Genomic DNA, 18,448 nt, shown 5'->3' on the forward strand with positions numbered 1-18,448 from the left:
AAACTGCTCCTGATGGGGGAGAAACAGGAAATAGACATGTCAGAGAACAGGGAGGGCTTGTGAGCCAGCTCGGTCCCTACCTCAGACCCCAGGTGCCAGGAATGGCCTTTGGGGAGTCTCCCTGAAGCTCTGGGAGTGGGGCCCCCTTGTGCCCATGTTTTATCCTCCATAAAAGTGAGGTGCCTGGAGGAGAAGTGCCGAAGCTGTCCTGCTGGCTCAGGCACTGAATCTCATGGCACCAGATGCTGGCCCCCCTTCACCAATTTGCCAATGACCCTCCATCTTTTCCTAAACCCTGGTGCCTCTTGTGATGCCCTGCCTCCTGCTCCTTCAATCCCAAGCTCTTCACCTGGCACTCAAGGCCCTTGCAAGCCACCACCTCCACCTGCCCCTACAAACAGCCCCCATTCTCATCCTTTGTCATCCCCTTCACTCTAAACAAACCCGGGGCTTCAGCCACAGCAAGGGGCCACACCAAACTCTCATTTCAACCACAGACTTTAGCACATGCGGTTCCTCTGCCTGGTGCTCTCCTCTTTCTGCTCCCGGGAGACTCCTATTCATCCATCAAAGCCCAGCTCAGAATGTACCTCTTCTGGTTTAAACACGGGCACCTTAGGTGTAACTTAAATTCTAAGGTCAATAAGACTTGTGGGCTGGGGCAATGGCTCATGCCTGTAATCCCAGCACTTTGGGAGGCCGAGATGGGCGGATCACTGGAGGTCAGGAGTTCGAATTCCGCCTGGCCAACGTGGTGAAGCCTCATCTCTACTATAAATACAAAAAATTAGCCTGGCATGGTGGCACGTGCCTGTAATCCCAGCTACTGGGGAGGCTGAGGCACAAGAATCACTTGAACCCAGGAGGCAGAGGTTGCAGTGAGCCAAGGATCCATCCAGGCTCAAAGCAATCCTCCTACCTTGGCCTCCGGAGTAGCTCGGACTACAGGTGCCCACCACCATGTTTGACTAATTATTTGTCTTTTTAGTAGAGATGGGTTTTCGCCACGTTACCAAGGCTGGTCTTGAATTCCTGGACTCAAGCGATGCGATCCTCCTGCCCGAGATTGCACCCTTGCACTCCAGCCTGGGTGACAGAGCGAGACTCCTCAAAAAAAAAAAAAAAAAAAAAAAGAATTATAAATAAATCTCTACCTTTCCTTCGTGGGTTTGTTATGAGCAGGGCATCGGTGCAGCAATTCTGAAACTGTTTTGTAAGTGTTGCAGGATAGAGCATGCATGGATAAGCACAGCTATATTGTTTGGAACCAGGGTTCTCCCTGGGAAAGAAGGGAGACACAGACGTGGAAGGAAAACCAAGCAGAGCCCTGTGGTGTTGCATGGACACTGGATGAATCAGTGTGAAGTCACATTTTTTTTTTGTAAAGAAATTTTTCTTCCTTCATTTATATTAATATGGACTCATGGTTTCATATTTTAGCCAGTGGATTATAATCCACTACTATCACATTTATTTTGATGCTCAAATGATTAGGCCAGTGGGGTCTCCTTCAAGCTGGCTCCTTATCCTTTTGACATGGACCCATCATTCTATGAATGCACCCTGACCTTCTGGCCAATAATAGGAGAATCGCTTGAACCAGGGAGATGGAAGTTGCAGTGAGCCAAGATCGCGCCATTGCACTCTAGCCTGGGTGACACATCTAGACTCCATCTCCAAAAAAAAAAAAAAAAAAAAAAAAAAAGGTGAGAGGAAAGAATGGAAGATGACAGCTGCTTTCCTCCCAATGTGGAGTCCCTGAGCCAACCAGGCAGGATGGAGCTGGCCCTGGCCTCACCTAGCCCCATTCCAGGGCTCCTCCACCCTGCCCTCTACTCAAAGACCCCTGCCTTCTGGCTGCCCCCGACCCCAGGGGTGACAGGATGTTACAAGGCCCCTCTTTCCGGCTTTGTTGCAGTTGAGGTTTCAAAGCCTCAGAATGATGCAATGGAGGGGTTGGGATCCGCCCCCGCCTCAGTTTTGAGGTGCTTCCAACCACATGAGGGGAGAAGGACTTCCCCTTATGAAGCTGAATGTGTGTCCCCCGGGGCTGGTGGGACAGACGCCTGGTTTATTTTTATGTGTTTTAGAAGTATTTATTCTCTGCCAAGTCCTTCACAAAGAGGTAAGTGACCAATAGTTGGTAGGTGGCAGGGCTGGGGTTCAAACCCAGGCAGGCCTGAGGGCCAAACCATGCCTACAGCTCCTTCGCCTCATGGCCTCAACCCGGAGGATTCCTGCCCAAGGTGGTTCAGGCCAGAGTTGGGAGCCTGGGCTGCCTACTGTACAGTGAGCTCAGGGAGTGTAGTGAGGTAAGCAGCAAAGCTTTGTTGGAGGGTAAATCTGCCCTGATTCTGGGAGACCAGAGAGGACCCCACAAATGGGACTTGACTGAGAGGACCCTTGAATGCAGGACCCCAAATGAGGGAGACGCTGGGGCCTGGAACAAGGGGCCATCAGAAGCTGGAGGCTTAGGCCAGGCGCGGTGGCTCACACTGTAATCCCAGCATTTTGGGAGATCAAGGCAGGCAGATCACTTGAGGCCAGGAGTTCGAGACCAGCCTGGCCAGTAGAGATGGTGAAACCCCGTCTCTACTAAAAATACAAAAGTTAGCCAAGCATAGTGGCATACACCTGTAATCCCAACGAGGCTGAGACACGAGAATCATTTGAACCCAGGAGGCGGAGGCTGCAGTGAGCCGGGATCACACCACTACATTCCAGCCTCAGCGACAGAATGAGACTCTCTTTAAAAAAAAAAAAAAAAAAAAAAAATTAAAATTAAATAATTTTTTTTCTTTTTTTAAAATAAGAAGCTAGCTGCTTGCAGAGCATCAAGCCCCATCACAGGGCTGCAGCCTGGGTTCCTATGGGAAGTGTTGATGGGAAGAGTCAAGCGCTGTAAAATATCTGAAGAGATTTATTCTGAGCTAAATATGAGAGAACAATGACCCAGGACTCAGCCCTCAGAGAACATGTACCCAAGGTGGTCAGGCCATAGCTTGGTTCTTTTTTTGGGAGGGGGACGGAGTCTCACTCTGTCACCCAGGCTGGAGTGCAGTGGTGTAATCTCGGCTCATTACAACTTCCTTCTCCTGGGTTCAAGTGATTCTTCTGCCTCAGCTTCCCAAGTAGCTGGGACTACAGACGTGGGCCACCAGGCCGGGTTAATTTTTGTATTTTTAGTGGAGACAGAGTTTCACCATATTGGCCAGGCTGGTCTCGAACTTCTGACCTAGTGATCCACCCGCCTCAGCCTCCCAAAGTGCTGGGATTACGGGCATGAGCCACTGCACCCAGCCACACAGCTTGGTTTTACACATTTTATGGAGACATAAGACATCAATCAATACATGTAAGATGTACATTGGTTCAGTACAGAAAGGTGGGAAACTGGAAGAAAGGGTGCGGGTGTCGGGGGCTTCCAGGTCACAGGTGGATTCAAGAATGTTCTGACTGGCAATTGGTTGAGAGAGTTATTATCAATAGAAAGGAATGGGCTGGGTGCAGTGGCTCACACCTGAAATCCCAGCACTTTGGGAGGCCAAGGCAGGAGGATCACCTGAAGTCAGGAGTTCAAGACCAGCCTGACCAACATGGTGAAGCCCTGTCTCTACCAAAAATACATTAGGCTGGGCATGGTGGCTCACTGTAATCCCAGCACTTTGGGAGGCCAAGGCGGGTAGATCACTTGAGGTTAGGAGTTTGAGCAGCCTGACCAACAAGTGAAACCCCGTCTCTACTAAAAATAAAAAAAAAATTAGCTAGGCGTGGTGGCGAGTGCCTATAATCCCAGCTATTTGGGAGGCTGAAGCAGGAGACTCACTTGAACCCAGGAGACAGAAGTTGCAGTGAGCCAAGATCATGCCACTGTACTCCAGCCTGGGCGACAAGAGTGAAACTTCATCTCAAAAAATATATATACAAAATTAGCCAGGAGTGGTGGTGCATGCCTGTAATCCCAGCTACTTGGGAAGCTGAGGCAGGAGAATTGCTTGAACCCAGGAGGCGGAGATTGTAGTGAGCTGAGATCACCTTATAGCACTCCAGCCTGTGCAACAAGAGCAAAACCTCATCTCAAAAAAAAAATAAAATAAATAAAAAATAAGGAGTTTTGGAAGCCAAGGTTTTATTATGTAGATGAAGCCTCCAGGTAGCTGGCTTCAGACAATAGAGTGTAAATGTTTCTTATCAGACTTAAAGAGTCTGTTCTATCAGTAATTCCAAAAGTGAGGAGGTTATAACGAGGCATGTCCAGCTCTCCCTTCTCATCATATCCTGAACTCATTTTCAGGTTAACTTTGGAATGCCCTTGCCAAGAGAAGGAGTCCGTTTGGATGGTTGAGGGGCTTAGGATTTTGGTTTTGGTTTATGGAGGTCCCTCAAAAGCTGCTCACGGGAGGAAGACTCATCACTGGCCACAGGCCACACCAGGCCAGGGCAGACCCAGCCACTGTCTCAGTGCTGAAACCCTAACCCCCTGTGATCAGCTGAATAACGGCCCCAAAGACATCCAGGTCCTGACCTCAAGAACTCGGAATGTTCCCTTATATGACAAGAGGGACTTTGCAGGTGTGATTATGTTAAAGATCTTGAGATGGGATAGAAACTGCAATTTCAATGCAGTTTGAGTTCCGTAGTTATTAGACTGGACTAGACTACTAGACCCTGGAACACTCCAAAGAGGCTGACTGGGGAACTTTTTGTTAGCAGAGATTGGCTGAAACACCTGAGAGAACTCCCTGAAATTTTTTTTTTTTTTTTTTGAGACAGAGTTTTGCTTTTACTGTCTGCACTAGAGTGCAGTGGCATGACTTCAGCTCACTGCAACCTCCGCCTCCCCATGTCTACTAAAAATACAAAAATTGGTCAGGCATGGTGGCGCACACCTGTAGTCCCAGCTACTTGGGAGGATGAGGTAGGAGAATCACTTGAACCTGGGAAGTGGAGATTGCAGTGAGCAGAGATCATGCCACTGCACTCCAGCCTGGGTGACAGAGGGATACTCTGTCTCAGACAAAAAAAAAGAAGAGAAAAGAAAGTGAAGAAACAGGCCAGGCATGGTGGCTCACACCTGTAATCCCAGCACTTTGGGAGGCTGAAGCAGGAGGATTGTTTGAACCCAGGAGTTCAAGACCAGTCTGGACAACATAGTAAGACCCCATCTCTACAAAAATAAACAACAACAAAAATAGGCCAGGCATGGTGTTTCACACCTGTAATCCCAGCTACTCAGGAGGCTGAGGTGGGAGGATCACTTGAGTCCTGGAAGTCAAGGTTATAGTGAGCTATGATCACACCATTGCACTCCTGCCTCTGAGGACAGAGCAAGACTTTGTCTGGAAAAAAAGAAAATGCGAATGAAGAAACATGGATTCGTGAACATCTATGAATATTTGGTTTGAAAAGGTGAGGCCATGGTGTTTGCACTGAGATCATGGCCCCTCGTGCCCTTCCTCTCAGCTCAGTGAGGCTGAGACTCCACTCTGGACAGCTGCAGGCAAGAACATGGGGTCCCCTGCTGCCTCCAGACCAAGGAAACAGGGCTCCCTCTGCCCCCAGCTCCCAATAGGAGGTTTTCTTTTCTTTTTTTTTTTTGAGACGGAGTCTTGCTCTGTCGCCCAGGCCGGAGTGCAGTGGCCGGATCTCAGCTCACTGCAAGCTCCGCCTCCCGGGTTTACGCCATTCTCCTGCCTCAGCCTCTCGAGTAGCTGGGACTACAGGCGCCCGCCACCTCGCCCGGCTAGTTTTTTGTATTTTTAGTAGAGACGGGGTTTCACCATGTTAGCCAGGATGGTCTCGATCTCCTGACTTTGTGATCTGCCCGTCTCGGCCTCCCAAAGTGCTGGGATTACAGGCTTGAGCCACCGCGCCCAGCCAGGAGGTTTTCATTCCAGGAAGAACAGGACATCAATTTCCTATTCTACCCCCAGCCATCTGTTGCTGAGACTAAGTCCTGGGTGAGTGTAGCCAAGAGTTGGGGGCCTCCTTCTTGCACCCAGCCCCGCTCATGGAACAGAGGCTCTGCCTTGGGTGCAGTGTGCTGCGGGTGCTGGGGCCCTGATCACTCCGGCCCTGGCTCATGTGGAAGTGACTCCATACCAGGAGAGGCAAACTTCGAGGACCTCGGCCATTGCCCCCACTCCCACCAAGTCCTCAGCCCCTAGCGCAGGGTGTCACTCAGAGAGAAGCTTTCCAAAGTCTCCACCCCCAGCTCCAGGGCCCTGGCTCTGAGAAAGATTTTTGCCTGATGAAGAAACAGGTCATAAAAAAGACTTCCTAATCTCTTCCCAAAGCAACTGACCTCATTTGCTACAGAGAATGAAGGAATTCAAAGCAAAAGTTGCTTTTGTTTTGATTTTGGTTAGGTTTGTTTGAGAGTGCAGTGACTCAATCTCCGCTCACTGCAACCTCCACCTCCTGGGTTCAAGCGATTTTCCTGCCTTGGCCTCCCAAGTAGCTGGGATTACAGGTGCCTGCTACCACACCCAGCTAATTTTTTTTTCAGTTTTTAGTAGAGACGGGGTTTCACCATGTTGACCAGGCTGGTCTTGAACTCCTGACCTCAGGTGATCCGCCCACCTCAGCCTCCCAAAATGCTAGGATTACGGGCATGAGCCACCGCACCCGGCCCAAAAGGTGCTTTTGAGAATAGTAGAGATTACAGTGAGAGATAATTGGGAGAAGATTCAAGACACAAGCTGAACTCTAGGCTGCTCCTTTGCAGGAGAGAACAGGGAATAGCACCAGTAGAAGGAGCCCTCCCGAAGTCAGAACAAATAACAGACATGGACCTCACACACTATTCCTTCCAAGGAGCCAGACTTGATAGGATCAGTGTGTACAGCGGGGCATTACAGGAAATTATAAAGCAATCCATTGGCAACTTGTAGAGCTTATTTCAACCAAGCAAGGATTAAAACAAAGAAAGAAGGGCTGGGTGCAGTGGCTCACGCCTAAAATCCCAACACTTTGGGAGGCTGAGGTGGGTGTATCACGAGGTCAGTTCAAGACCAGCCTGGCCAAGATGGTCAAACCCCATCTCTACCAAAAAAAAAAAAAAATACAAAAATTAGCCGGGCATGGTGGCGAGTGCTTGTAATCCCAGCTATTTGGGAGGCTGAGGCAGAGGATTGCTTGAACCCAGGAGGTGGAGGTTGCAGTGAGCCGAGATTGCACCATTACACTCCAGCCTGGGCGACACAGCGAGACTCGGTCTCAAAAAAAAAAAAAAGAAAGAAAGAAAAAAGAAAAGAAAATTTGCATAGCTTAACAGCTGGGTATGGTCAGGGAAAGAGGAAGAGAGCCTTCGAAAACCACTGTCATCCCAGGGTAACTGCAGGCATACTCAAAGCTGGGCCCCCCTGAGAACGACCTTAGAAGCTGAACATCATAGGGAAGAAATAGACTTCACTAAAATAATCCAGCCAGTCACTAAACAAATAAACAAGAAAATAATAATAAGAAGCCCAGGGCAGGGGAGACTCATACCCAGAATTGCTACAATGTATTATTTAAATGTCCTGTTTCCAACAAAAAAAATATGAAGCATGCAAAAAATTTAAAAAACAGGAAAGCATGACCCATAGATCGGGGGGAAATGCAGGCAAAGGAAACTGCCTGTGAGAGGCCACATGTTGATTTATCAGAAAAAGACTTTAAAGTAGCCATTATACACATGTTCATAAAACCAAAGGAAACCACAACTAAATAAAGGAATGTATGATGACAGTGTTTCATCAAACAGAGAATACCAATAAAAAGACAGAAATTGGGCCGGGTGCGGTGGCTCAGGCCTGTAATTCCAGCACTTTGGGAGGCCGAGGTGGGCGGATCATGAGGTCAGGAGATCGAGACCATCCTGGCTAACACGGTGAAACCCCGTCTCTACTAAAAATACAAAAAATTAGCCGGGTGTGGTGGCGGGTGCCTGTAGTCCCAGCTACTCGGGAGGCTGAGGCAGAGGAATGGCGTGAACCTGGGAGGCGGAGCTTGCAGTGAGCCAAGATCATGCCACTGCACTCCAGCCTGGGTGACAGAGCAAGACTCCGTCTCAAAAAAAAAAAAAAAAAAAAAAAAAAGATAGAAATTGCTGGGCACAGTGGCTTACGACTGTACTCCCAGCGCTTTGGGAGGCCGAGGAGGGTGTATCATGAGGTCAGGAGTTCGAGACCAGCCTGGCCAACATGGTGAAACCCTGTCTCTACTAAAGATTAAAAAAAAAAAAAAAATTAACTGGGTATGGTGGTACATGCCTGTAATCCCAGCTACTCGGGAGGCTGAGGCAGGAGAATCTCTTGAACCTGGGAGGCAGAGGTTGCAGTGAGCTGAGATCGCACCACTGCACTCCAACCTGGGCAACAGGGTGAGACTGTGTCTCAAAAAAAAAAAAAAAAAAAAATCGAAATTATAAAAAAAGAACCAAATGGAAATTATGAAGTTGAAAAGTATAGGAACTAAAATAGCTGGGTGCAGTGGCTCACACCTGTAACCCCAGCTTTTTGGGAGGCTGAAGCAGGTGTATCACCTGAGGTCAGGAGTTCGAGACCAGCCTGACCAACGTGGTGAAATCCCATCTCTACTAAAAATACAAAATTAGCCAGGCATGGTGGCAAGGGCCTGTAATCCCAGCTATTCAGGAGGCTGAGGCAGGAGAATCACTTGAATCCGGGAGACAGAGGTTGCAGTGAGCCAAGATCATGCCATTGCACTCCAGCCTGGGCGACAAGATCAAAACTCCGTCTCAAAAAAAAAAGAAAAAAAAGAAAAAAAAAAAGTGTAGTAACTGAAATAAAACATTCACTAAAGGGATTCACCAGCTGATTTCAAATTCACATGGAATTGCAAAGGATCTAGAATGGCCAAAACAATCTTGATAAAGAAAAAAAAAAATGACTGAGTGTGCAGCTTGCGCCTGTAATCCCAGCACTTGGAAAGCCCAGGCAGGAGAATTGCTTGAGCCCAAGAAGTCAAGGCTACAGTGAGCAGAGATCTCATCACTACACTCCAGGCTGGGCCACAGAGCAAGACCCTGTCTCAAAGAATAAAAACCAGAAACAACAAACAAACAAATAACAATAATTAAATAAAAATTAAAAACGTAGGGGTACATTTTCATGCCTTGTATTTGGCAATGGAACCTTTGATGTGATACTCAAAACACAAGCAATAAAAGGATAAATTGTATTTTATCAAAATTAAAACTTCTGCTCATCAAAGGACACTTTCAAGACAATGAAAACAACCTACAGAATGGAAGAAAATATTTGTAAATAATAAATCTGGTGAGGGTTTCATATCCAGAATATACAAGAACTCATAGAATTCAATACTAGAACACAAACAACCCAATTAAAAATGGGCAAAGGATCTTAAAAGACTTTTCCCCGGCCGGGCGCGGTGGCTCAAGCCTGTAATCCCAGCACTTTGGGAGGCCGAGACGGGTGGATCACGAGGTCAGGAGATCGAGACCATCCTGGATAACACGGTGAAACCCCGTCTCTACTAAAAAATACAAAAAAAACTAGCCGGGCGATGTGGCGGACGCCTGTAGTCCCAGCTACTCGGGAGGCTGAGGCAGGAGAATGGCGTGAACCCGGAAGGCGGAGCTTGCAGTGAGCTGAGATCCGGCCACTGCACTCCAGCCTGGGCGACAGAGCAAGACTCCATCTCAAAAAACAAACAAACAAAAAAAAGACTTTTCCCCAAAGAAGGTATGCAAATGGCTCACAGCTCCTGAAAGATACTCAGCCTCATCCATCATTAGGAAAATGCAAGTCGAACCCACAAGGACACACCCCTCACATCCCTAGGATGGCTATTAAGCCAAGCCTGCTGTCTTGATGACCCCTGGCCCCTGTCTGCTGCCTGCCCATGTTGGTCCCTGAGGTCCACTGAGTGGACTCATTGTTGGCTCCTGGCCCTACCAAGCTGGGCCCTGGAATACCTTGGTGTCGCTAGAGTGAAAAGACTCATTAATTATGGACAGCCAGATCCTTCCAGGGCTAAGAGACCTGCCAGGGTGGCCCCAGCTTGTCCCTAACTTTGGATCCTAAAAAGGAAGCCCTGGCTGGGCGCAGTGGCTCACACCTGTAATCCCAGCACTTTGGGAGGCCAAGACAGGAGAATCACCTGAGGTCAGGAGTTCAAGACCAGCCTAGCTAACATGGTGAACTCCCATTTCTACTAAAAAAAAATACAAAAAATTAGCCAGGCATGGTGGCACGAATCTGTAATCCCAGCTACTTGGGAGGCTGAGGCAGGAGACTTGCTTGAACCCGGGTGGCAGAGGTTGCGGTGAGCCAAGATTGTGCCACTGCGCTCCAGTCTGGGGGACAGAGCGAGATTCCATCTCAAAAACAAAAAAAATGGAAGCCCTGAGTTCTGCCCAGTTTTGCCCTTTGAGTGTGAGCAGGAGATCCCACTATTACCCAAGCCCGGCTGTTCTGGGTATGTAAGTTGGGGCACAGTGGGGATCACAGCTCAGGAACCACTCCCACAGCCCCAAGAGCCTCCCCAACCCCACCAAGTCCACCTTTGACCTCTTCTCTGAGCTCCAAATGCCTCTTGGGCGCCATCCCCTGGACGTTTATCAGATGTACAACAGCCCAGATAAAACTCATCATTGCAGGGCGTGGTGACTCACTGGGCACGCATGACAAATAAAATGTTTTTTGAAGTATCTGTAGGCCGGACACGCTGGCTCATGCCTTTAATCCTAGCACTTTGGGAGGCCGAGGCGGGCTGATCACGAGGTCAGGAGATCGAGACTTTCCTGGCCAACATGGTAAAACCCCGTCTCTGCTAAAAATACAAAATATTAGCCGGGCATGTTGGCACGCACATGTAGTCCCAGCTACTTGGGAGGCTGAGGCAGGAGAATCGCTTGAACCCAGGAGGTGGAGGTTGCAGTGAGCCGAGATCATGCCACTGCACTCCAGCCTCGGCTACATAGCAAGTCTCCATCTCAAAAAAACAAACACACACCACATTTTATTGGGGCCGGGCTTGGTGGCTCACGCCTGTAATCCCAGCACTTTGGGAGGCCAAGGTGGGTGGATCACCTGAGGTCAGGAGTTGGAGACCAGCCTCGCCAACATGGAGAAACCCTGTCTCTACTAAAATTACAAAATTAGCCAGGCATGGTGGTGCATGCCTGTAATCCCAGCTACTCGGGAAGCTAAGACAGGAGAATCGCTTGAACCCGGGAGGCGGAGGTTGTGGTGAGCTGAGATTGTGCCATTACACTCCAGCCTGGGCAACAAGAGCGAAACTCCGTCTCAAAAAATAAAAAAAAAATTGTGGTTGGGCATGGTGACTCAGGCTCACACCTGTAATCCTAGAACTTTGGGAGGCCGAGGTAGGAGGATTGCTTGAGGCCGGGAGTTCAAGACTAGCCTGGGCAACATAGCAAGATCCCATCTCTACAAAAAAGTAAATTTTAAAAAATTATGACATTTTGAGCTCCTTGCTGAAAAAATATCAAAAAGAGAGAAATGCAAGCCTGTAGTTCCAACTAGTCAGGGTGCTGAGGTGGGAGGATCTCCTGAGTCCAGGAGTTCAAGGCTGCAGTGAGTTGTGAACATGCCACTGCTCTACAGACTAAGATATGGGAAAAACAAGAGTGTTTTTCTTTTCTTTCTTTTCCTGCTGTCATTGTATGAAATAGTCTATAGGTTTCCATTATATCCAGTTATAGAGGGTGTTACTGAGTTACGGATTTTCTGCCTGCTGGATCTGTCCGTTTCTGGTGGAGGGACATTGAAGTCGCCAATTATAATAGTTTCTCCTTGCAGTACTATCCCTTTTGGCCTCACATATTTTCATGTTCTGTTGTTAGGATCATACATGTTAAGGATTGTTATGTCTTCTTTGAGCACTGACTCCTTAATAATTATATAATGCCCTGTCTTTATCTCTGATGACTTTTTCTTTTCTTTTCTTTTCTTTTTGTTTTTGAGACAGGGTCTCTGTCAACCAGGCTGGAGTGCAGTGATCTCGGCTCAGTGCAACCTCTGACACTCACGCTCAAGCGATTCCCGTGCCTCAGCCTGCAGAGTAGCTGGGATTACAGGCAAGTGCCACCACGCCCCACTAATTTTTGTATTTTTAGTAAAGACAGGGTTTCATTGTGTTGGCCAGGCTGGTCTCGAACTCCTGGCCTCAGGTGATCTGCCCGCCTTGGCCTCCCAAAGTGTTGGAATTACAAGTGTGAGCCACTGTGCCTGGCGTATTCCTGATGACTTTCCTTGCTCTGAAGTCTGTACTGTCTGAAATTCATATAGAGACTCCTGCTGTCTTTTGATTAGTGTTGGCATAGTAGATCTTTCTTTATCCATTCGCTTTTAATACATATGTCTTTAGAGTGTAGTTTTTGTAAGCAACATACAGTTACGTCTTGGTTTTTGCTCTACTCTGACAATCTCTGTCTTTTGCTTGGTTCATTTGGACCATCGATACGCAAAGGGATGTTGATATAATTGGATTAATAGCTGCCTTTTTTTGTTTTTACTGTTTTCTATTTGTTTTCTTTGTTTCTATTTTTGTCTTCCACTCTTTTTCTGCCTCTTGTAGTGTTTTGTCTTCGGGGTTTTTCTTTTTTTCTTTTCTTTTACTTTTTTTTTTTTTTTTGAGACAGAGTCTCCCAGGCTGGAGTGCAGTGACACAATCTGGGCTCACTGCACCCTCTGCCTCACCCAGGCGATTCTCCTGCTTCAGCTTCCCAAGTAGCTGGGACAACAGGCGCGCACTGCCAAACCCGGGTAAGTTTTGTATTTTTAGTAGAGACAGGGTTTCACCGTGTTGGCCAGGATGTTCTTTATCTTCTGACCTCGTGATCCGCCCACCTCAGTCTCCCAAAGTGCTGGGATTGCAGGCATGAGTCACCGCACCTAGCCTATTTTTTTTTCTTTTTTTTTTCTTTTTTTTCTTTTTTTAGATGGTATCTCGCTCTTGTTGCCCAGGCGGCAGTGCAATGGCAAGATGTGTGCTCACTGCAACCTCCACCTCCCGGGTTCAAGCGATTCTCCTGCCTCAGCCTTCTGAATAGCTGGAATTCCGGGAGCCCACCACCACGCCCAGCTAATTTTTTGTAATTTTAGTAGAGACGGAGGTTTCATCATGTTGGCCAGGCCGGTGTGGAACTCCTGACCTCAGGTGATCCACCCACCTCAGCCTCCCAAAGTGGTGAGATTACACGCATGAGCCACCACGCTCGACCCTAAAAGTATTTTTTTTTATAGAGATGGATCTCTCTCTGTGGCCCAGGCTGGTCTCAAACCCCTGATCTCAAGTGACTGCCTGCCTCAGCTGCCCAAGTAGCAGGGATTACAGGCACAAGCCACCGCCCCCAGCTCTATTTAGGAACATCTTAGTTCCAAGTTTTGGCAATTATGGATAAGGCTGCTATAAACATATGTGTGCAGGCTTGTGTGGACATACGTTTTCAACTCATTTGGGTAGACACCAAGAGCTGCGTTCCAGCCTGGGCAACAAGAGCGAAACTCCATCTCAAAAAGAAAAAAAAAAAGAACAGAAATTAGGCCGGGCATGATGGCTTGTGCCTATAATCCCAGCACTTTGGGAGGCCAAGGCAGGCAGATGACTTGAGATCCGGAGTTCAAGACCAGCCTGGCCAACATGGCGAAATCCTGTCTCTACTAAAACTACAAAAATTAGCCAGGCATGGTGGCACAGCCTATAATCCCAGCTACTCAGGAGGCTGCGGCACAAGAATCACTTGAACCCAGGAGGCAGAGGTCGCAGTGAGCCCAGATTGTGCCACTGCACGCCAGCCTGGGTGATGAAGTGAAACTCTGTCCCAAAAAAAAAAAAAAAAAAAAAAAAAAAAAAAAAAAAAAGATTATCTCACAGTTCTGAAGGCTCAAAGTCAGGAATCAAAGTGTTGAAGTCTCGAACGGGGATCCTTCCTTGACTCCTCCAGTGTCTGGAGGCTACTGGCCATCCTGGTGTTACCAAAACACCAGGGGTTCCATCTAGGGCCTGCTGCTCACCTCACAGAAAGCCAATCACTGAGACAACAATTATTGCCAAGGACGAAGGCTCTAATCAGGTGCTGCAGCTGAGGGGATGGGAGGGATTTATCCCAGGAATGCAGGGGGTGGTTCAACATAAGAAAATCAACTAAAGTCATATACCGCATTAGTAGAACAAAGGGAAAAACACAGTCATAGCAGCTGACACAGAAAAAGCATCTAAGAAATTCTAACATTTCATGATTAAAACACAGAGAAAACTATGAAACGAGGGGATTTGCCTCAACATGATAAAAGGTATTTGTGAAAAACCCACAGTTATCATCATACTTAATGCTGAAAGACAGCTTCCCCCTAAGATCAGGAACAAGACACAGAGGTTCACTTTTACCACTGCTACTCGATGTTTTCTTGTTTTGTTTTGTTTGTTTTGTTTTGTTTTTGAGAGGGAGTCTTGCTCTGTCACCCAGACTGGAATGCAGTGGTGCAATCATGGCTCACTGCAGCCTCTGCCTCCCGGGTTCAAGCAATTCTCCTGCCTCAGCCTCCCTAGTAGCTGGGACTACAGGTGCATACTGCCATGCCCAGCTAATTTTTGTATTTTTAGTACAGACGGGGTTTCACCATGTTAGCCAGGATGGTCTTGATCTCCTGACCTCGTGATCTGCCCACCTTGGCCTCCCAAAGTGCTGGGATTACAGGTGTGAGCCACCGTGCCCGGCCTAGTCAACATTTTACTAGAAGTTGTAGCCAGAGCCTTTAGGTAAGAAAAAGCAATAAAAGGCATCAAATTGGGAAAGAAGAAATAAAACCATCTCTATAAATACAGAAAATCCCAAAGAATACACACATACAAATTACTAGAGCTAATAAGCAAATTCAGCAAAATTTGACAGGTGTGAGCCACTGTGCCTGGACCAGTTGTGTTTCTATGCACTACCAAGAAACAATTCAAAAATGTAATTAAGAAAACCGCTGGGCGTGGTAGCTCACACCTGTAGTCCCACACTTTGAGAGGCCTAGGCGGGTGGATCCCTTGAGCCCAGGAGTTCAAGACCATCCTGGGCAATGTGGTGACATCCCCTCCCTACAGAAAATACAAAAATTAGCCGAGTGTGATGGCATGTGCCTGTAATCCCAGCTACTCAGGAGGCTGACGTGGGAGGATCACCTGAGCCCTGGAGGTCAAGGCTGCAGTGAGCCGTCACGTCATGCATCATTGCATTCCAGCCTGAAAAAGAAGTGACATTCTGCAACATGTAACAATGTGCATGAACCTTGAAAACAAATATAAGTGAAATAAGCCAGACACAAAAAGACAATATTGCATATTTCCACTTACAGAGGTACCTACAAGAATCAAATTCATAGAGACGGAAAGTAGAAGAGTGCTTACAAGGGTCTGGGCAGAGGGAGGAAAGGGAAGTTTGTTTTTTGGGTACTGAGTTTCAGTTTGGGATGTCGAAAAAGTTCTGGAGATAAATAATGGTGATGGTTCCATACCAATGGCTACATGAAAGTACTTAATGCCACTGCATTGTATGTGTGAAAAATGGTTAAGATGGTACATTTTACGTCTATTTTATACCATCCCCCCCTAAAAAAATTATTTTTAAGAGTCAAGATCTCACTCTGTCTTCCAGGCTGGGGTGCAGTGGAGCAATCAAAGCTCACTGCAGCTTCGAACTCAGCCAGCTTCCCTGGCGCAAGCGATCATCCCGCTTCAGCGTCCGGAGTAGCTGGGTCTACAGGCGGTGCCACCACACCCAACTCATTTTTAATTTACTTCATTTTATTTATTTATTTATTTATTTTTGAGGTGGAGTTTTGCTCTTATTGCCCAGACTGGAGTGCAATGGCGCAGTCTCGGCTCACCGCAACCTCTGCCTCCCGGCTTCAAGCGATTCTCCTGCCTCAGCCTCCTAAGTAGCTGAGATTACAGACATGCACCACCAACGCCCAGCTAATTTTGTATTTTTATCAGAGACGGTGTTTCTCCATGTTGGTCAGGCTGGTCTGGAACTCCCGACCTCAGGTGATCCGCCCGCCTTGGCCTTCCAAAGTGCTGAGATGACAGGCGTGAGCCACCGCGCCCAGCCTGATTTTTACTTTTATTATTATTTTTGTTTTCCCCTTGGTAGGGACCGGATTCCGCTACATTGCCTGGGCTGGTCTCCAACTCACAGAACAAAGGATCCTCCCGCCTGGGCCTGGGCGTGGGAGCCCAGAACGCTGAGATTACGGGATTACAGGCGGGCGCAGCACACGAGGAACAAACACGTCCCACTTTAAAAGTTCAGGTTTGTCATTAAGCATTCCTTAAATTAAATTAATTTAGTTTAATTTAAATACATTTTTAAAACAATTTTTAAAAATTACATTTCCACCTAAAACATTAATATAAATTATTATTATTATTTTTTTTTTTTTTTTTGAGACGGAGTCTCGCTCTGTCGCCCAGGCTGGAGTGCAGTGGCCGGATCTCAGCTCACTGCAAGCTCCGCCTCCCAGGTTCACGCCATTCTCCTGCCTCAGCCTCCTGAGTAGCTGGGACTACAGGCGCCCGCCACCTCGCCCGGCTAATTTTTTGTATTTTTTTTAGTAGAGACGGGGTTTCACCGTGTTCGCCAGGATGGTTTCGATCTCCTGACCTCGTGATCCGCCCGTCTCGGCCTCCTAAAGTGCTGGGATTATAGGCTTGAGCCACCGCGCCCAGCCAATTTAAATTAATTTTTAAAACAAATTTTTAAAATTAAGTTTCCACCTGAAACATTAATATGTGTCGTTAAGTGATGATATTGGAAAAGAAGTTATTGCCAAACTATTTTCCTATTTATTTCCTAATGGAATCGGAAATAGCGAAAGTATCTCCCCATCAGTTAAAAGTGTGTGGCGGATGTGGACCCAGCAGAGGCTGAATGTGGGGGATTAAGACTATACTTTCAGGAATCATTTTTATTGTTTGTTAGTAGAGAAGTTTTTTTTTGTTTGTTTGTTTGTTTTGAGACGGAGTCTCGCTCTGCCGCCCAGGCTGGAGTGCAGTGGCCGTGCAGTGGCCGGATCTCAGCTCAATGCAAGCTCCGCCTCCCGGGTTCACGCCATTCTCCTGCCTCAGCCTCCCGAGTAGCTGGGACTACAGGCGCCAGCCACCTCGCCCGGCTAGTTTTTTGTATTTTTTAGTAGAGACGGGGTTTCACCGTGTTAGCCAGGATGGTCTCGATCTCCTGACCTCGTGATCCGCCCGTCTCGGCCTCCCAAAGTGCTGGGATTACAGGCTTGAGCCACCGCGCCCGGCCAGTAGAGAAGTTTTTCTGAACGTGTAGAGCATGCAAAGTCACGAGGAAGAGGCGTAGTGTTCTTTCCTGAGCGTGAAGTGGGGGTTTTTGGTGTTGCCTCAGTGCAACTGCTCTTTGCCATTCATGATCGTTCTTCTCTCCACGTTGGAGAGTAAGAGGGAGAGGGCGTGGTCTGAGTGGTTTCCTTTCTTAGTGGTGTAAGGACGGATGATGGTTTAGTAAGTTCTGTGTTTTTATTTTGGTGGTGGTAAACCTAGCATTTTATCTTAGTGATTTTTAAATCTTAATCTTGACAGAGGGGATTCTGTGATATATTCTACCTGTTTTTCCATTTCTTCTCACCCGCTGCCTCCTCTGCTCTCGCTTTTTTTTTTTTCTTTTTTTTTTTTTCTCCCCCAACAACCCTAGATGGAGTCTCACTCTGTCGCTCAGTTGCTCAGGCTCGAGTGCAGTGGCGCGATCTCGGCTTACTGCATCTTCTGCCTCCTGGATTCTAGGCGATTTTCCTACCTCAGCCTCCTGAGTAGCTGGGATTACAGGCGCGCACCACCACACCTGGCTAACTTTTTGTATTTTTAGTAGAGACGGAGTTTCACCATATTGGCCAAACTGGTCTCGAACTCCTGACCTCGTGATCCCCCAGCCTCGGCTTCCCAAAGTGATGGGACTACAGGCATGAGCCACAGTGCCCGACGTGCCTCCATTTTTTTCTCTCTCTTTTTTTTTTTTTTTTTGGAATCAATAGCATTTGATAGCAGTAGGAGTCTGAGTTTCCCCAATTGGTCTGCTGTTCCTGTGTTTTAAGCAATGCGATACAGCCAACAGTGTAGTTGGCTCTCCTTAAAGAGACTTACAAAGGAAAGCAATTTAACATTCTTCTAATCACTCTTGGGTGCTATGCTTACTTCTTTCATGTTTCTTTAGTAAAATAAAAATCAGCTTTTCTTTTTTTTCAGACGGAGTCTCGCTTGGTCCCCCAGGCTGGAGTGCAGTGGTGCCATCTTGGCTCACTGCAACCACCGCCTCGCGTATTCAAGTGATTCTCCTGCCTTAGCCTCCGGAATAACTGGGACTATAGGCGCATGCCCACCACTCCCCGCTGATTTTTGTATTTTTGGAAGAGATGAGTTACACCACGTTGGCCAGGCTGGTCTCAAA

The 18,448-nt window shown here is 47.5% G+C and overlaps 1 non-coding gene across 1 annotated transcript; it reads left to right on the forward strand.

Annotated features, from left to right (window-relative positions):
• The first annotated feature begins 17,263 nt into the window (after window positions 1-17,263).
• On the forward strand, window positions 17,264-17,471 carry LOC114673357 (small nucleolar RNA U3). The gene has a single exon (XR_003724065.2). It is a non-coding gene; the product is annotated as a small nucleolar RNA U3 (small nucleolar RNA).
• Window positions 17,472-18,448: the final 977 nt, after the last annotated feature.

This window comes from Macaca mulatta, chromosome 16, assembly GCF_049350105.2.
Source record: "Macaca mulatta isolate MMU2019108-1 chromosome 16, T2T-MMU8v2.0, whole genome shotgun sequence".
NCBI classification, from domain to species: domain Eukaryota; kingdom Metazoa; phylum Chordata; class Mammalia; order Primates; family Cercopithecidae; genus Macaca; species Macaca mulatta.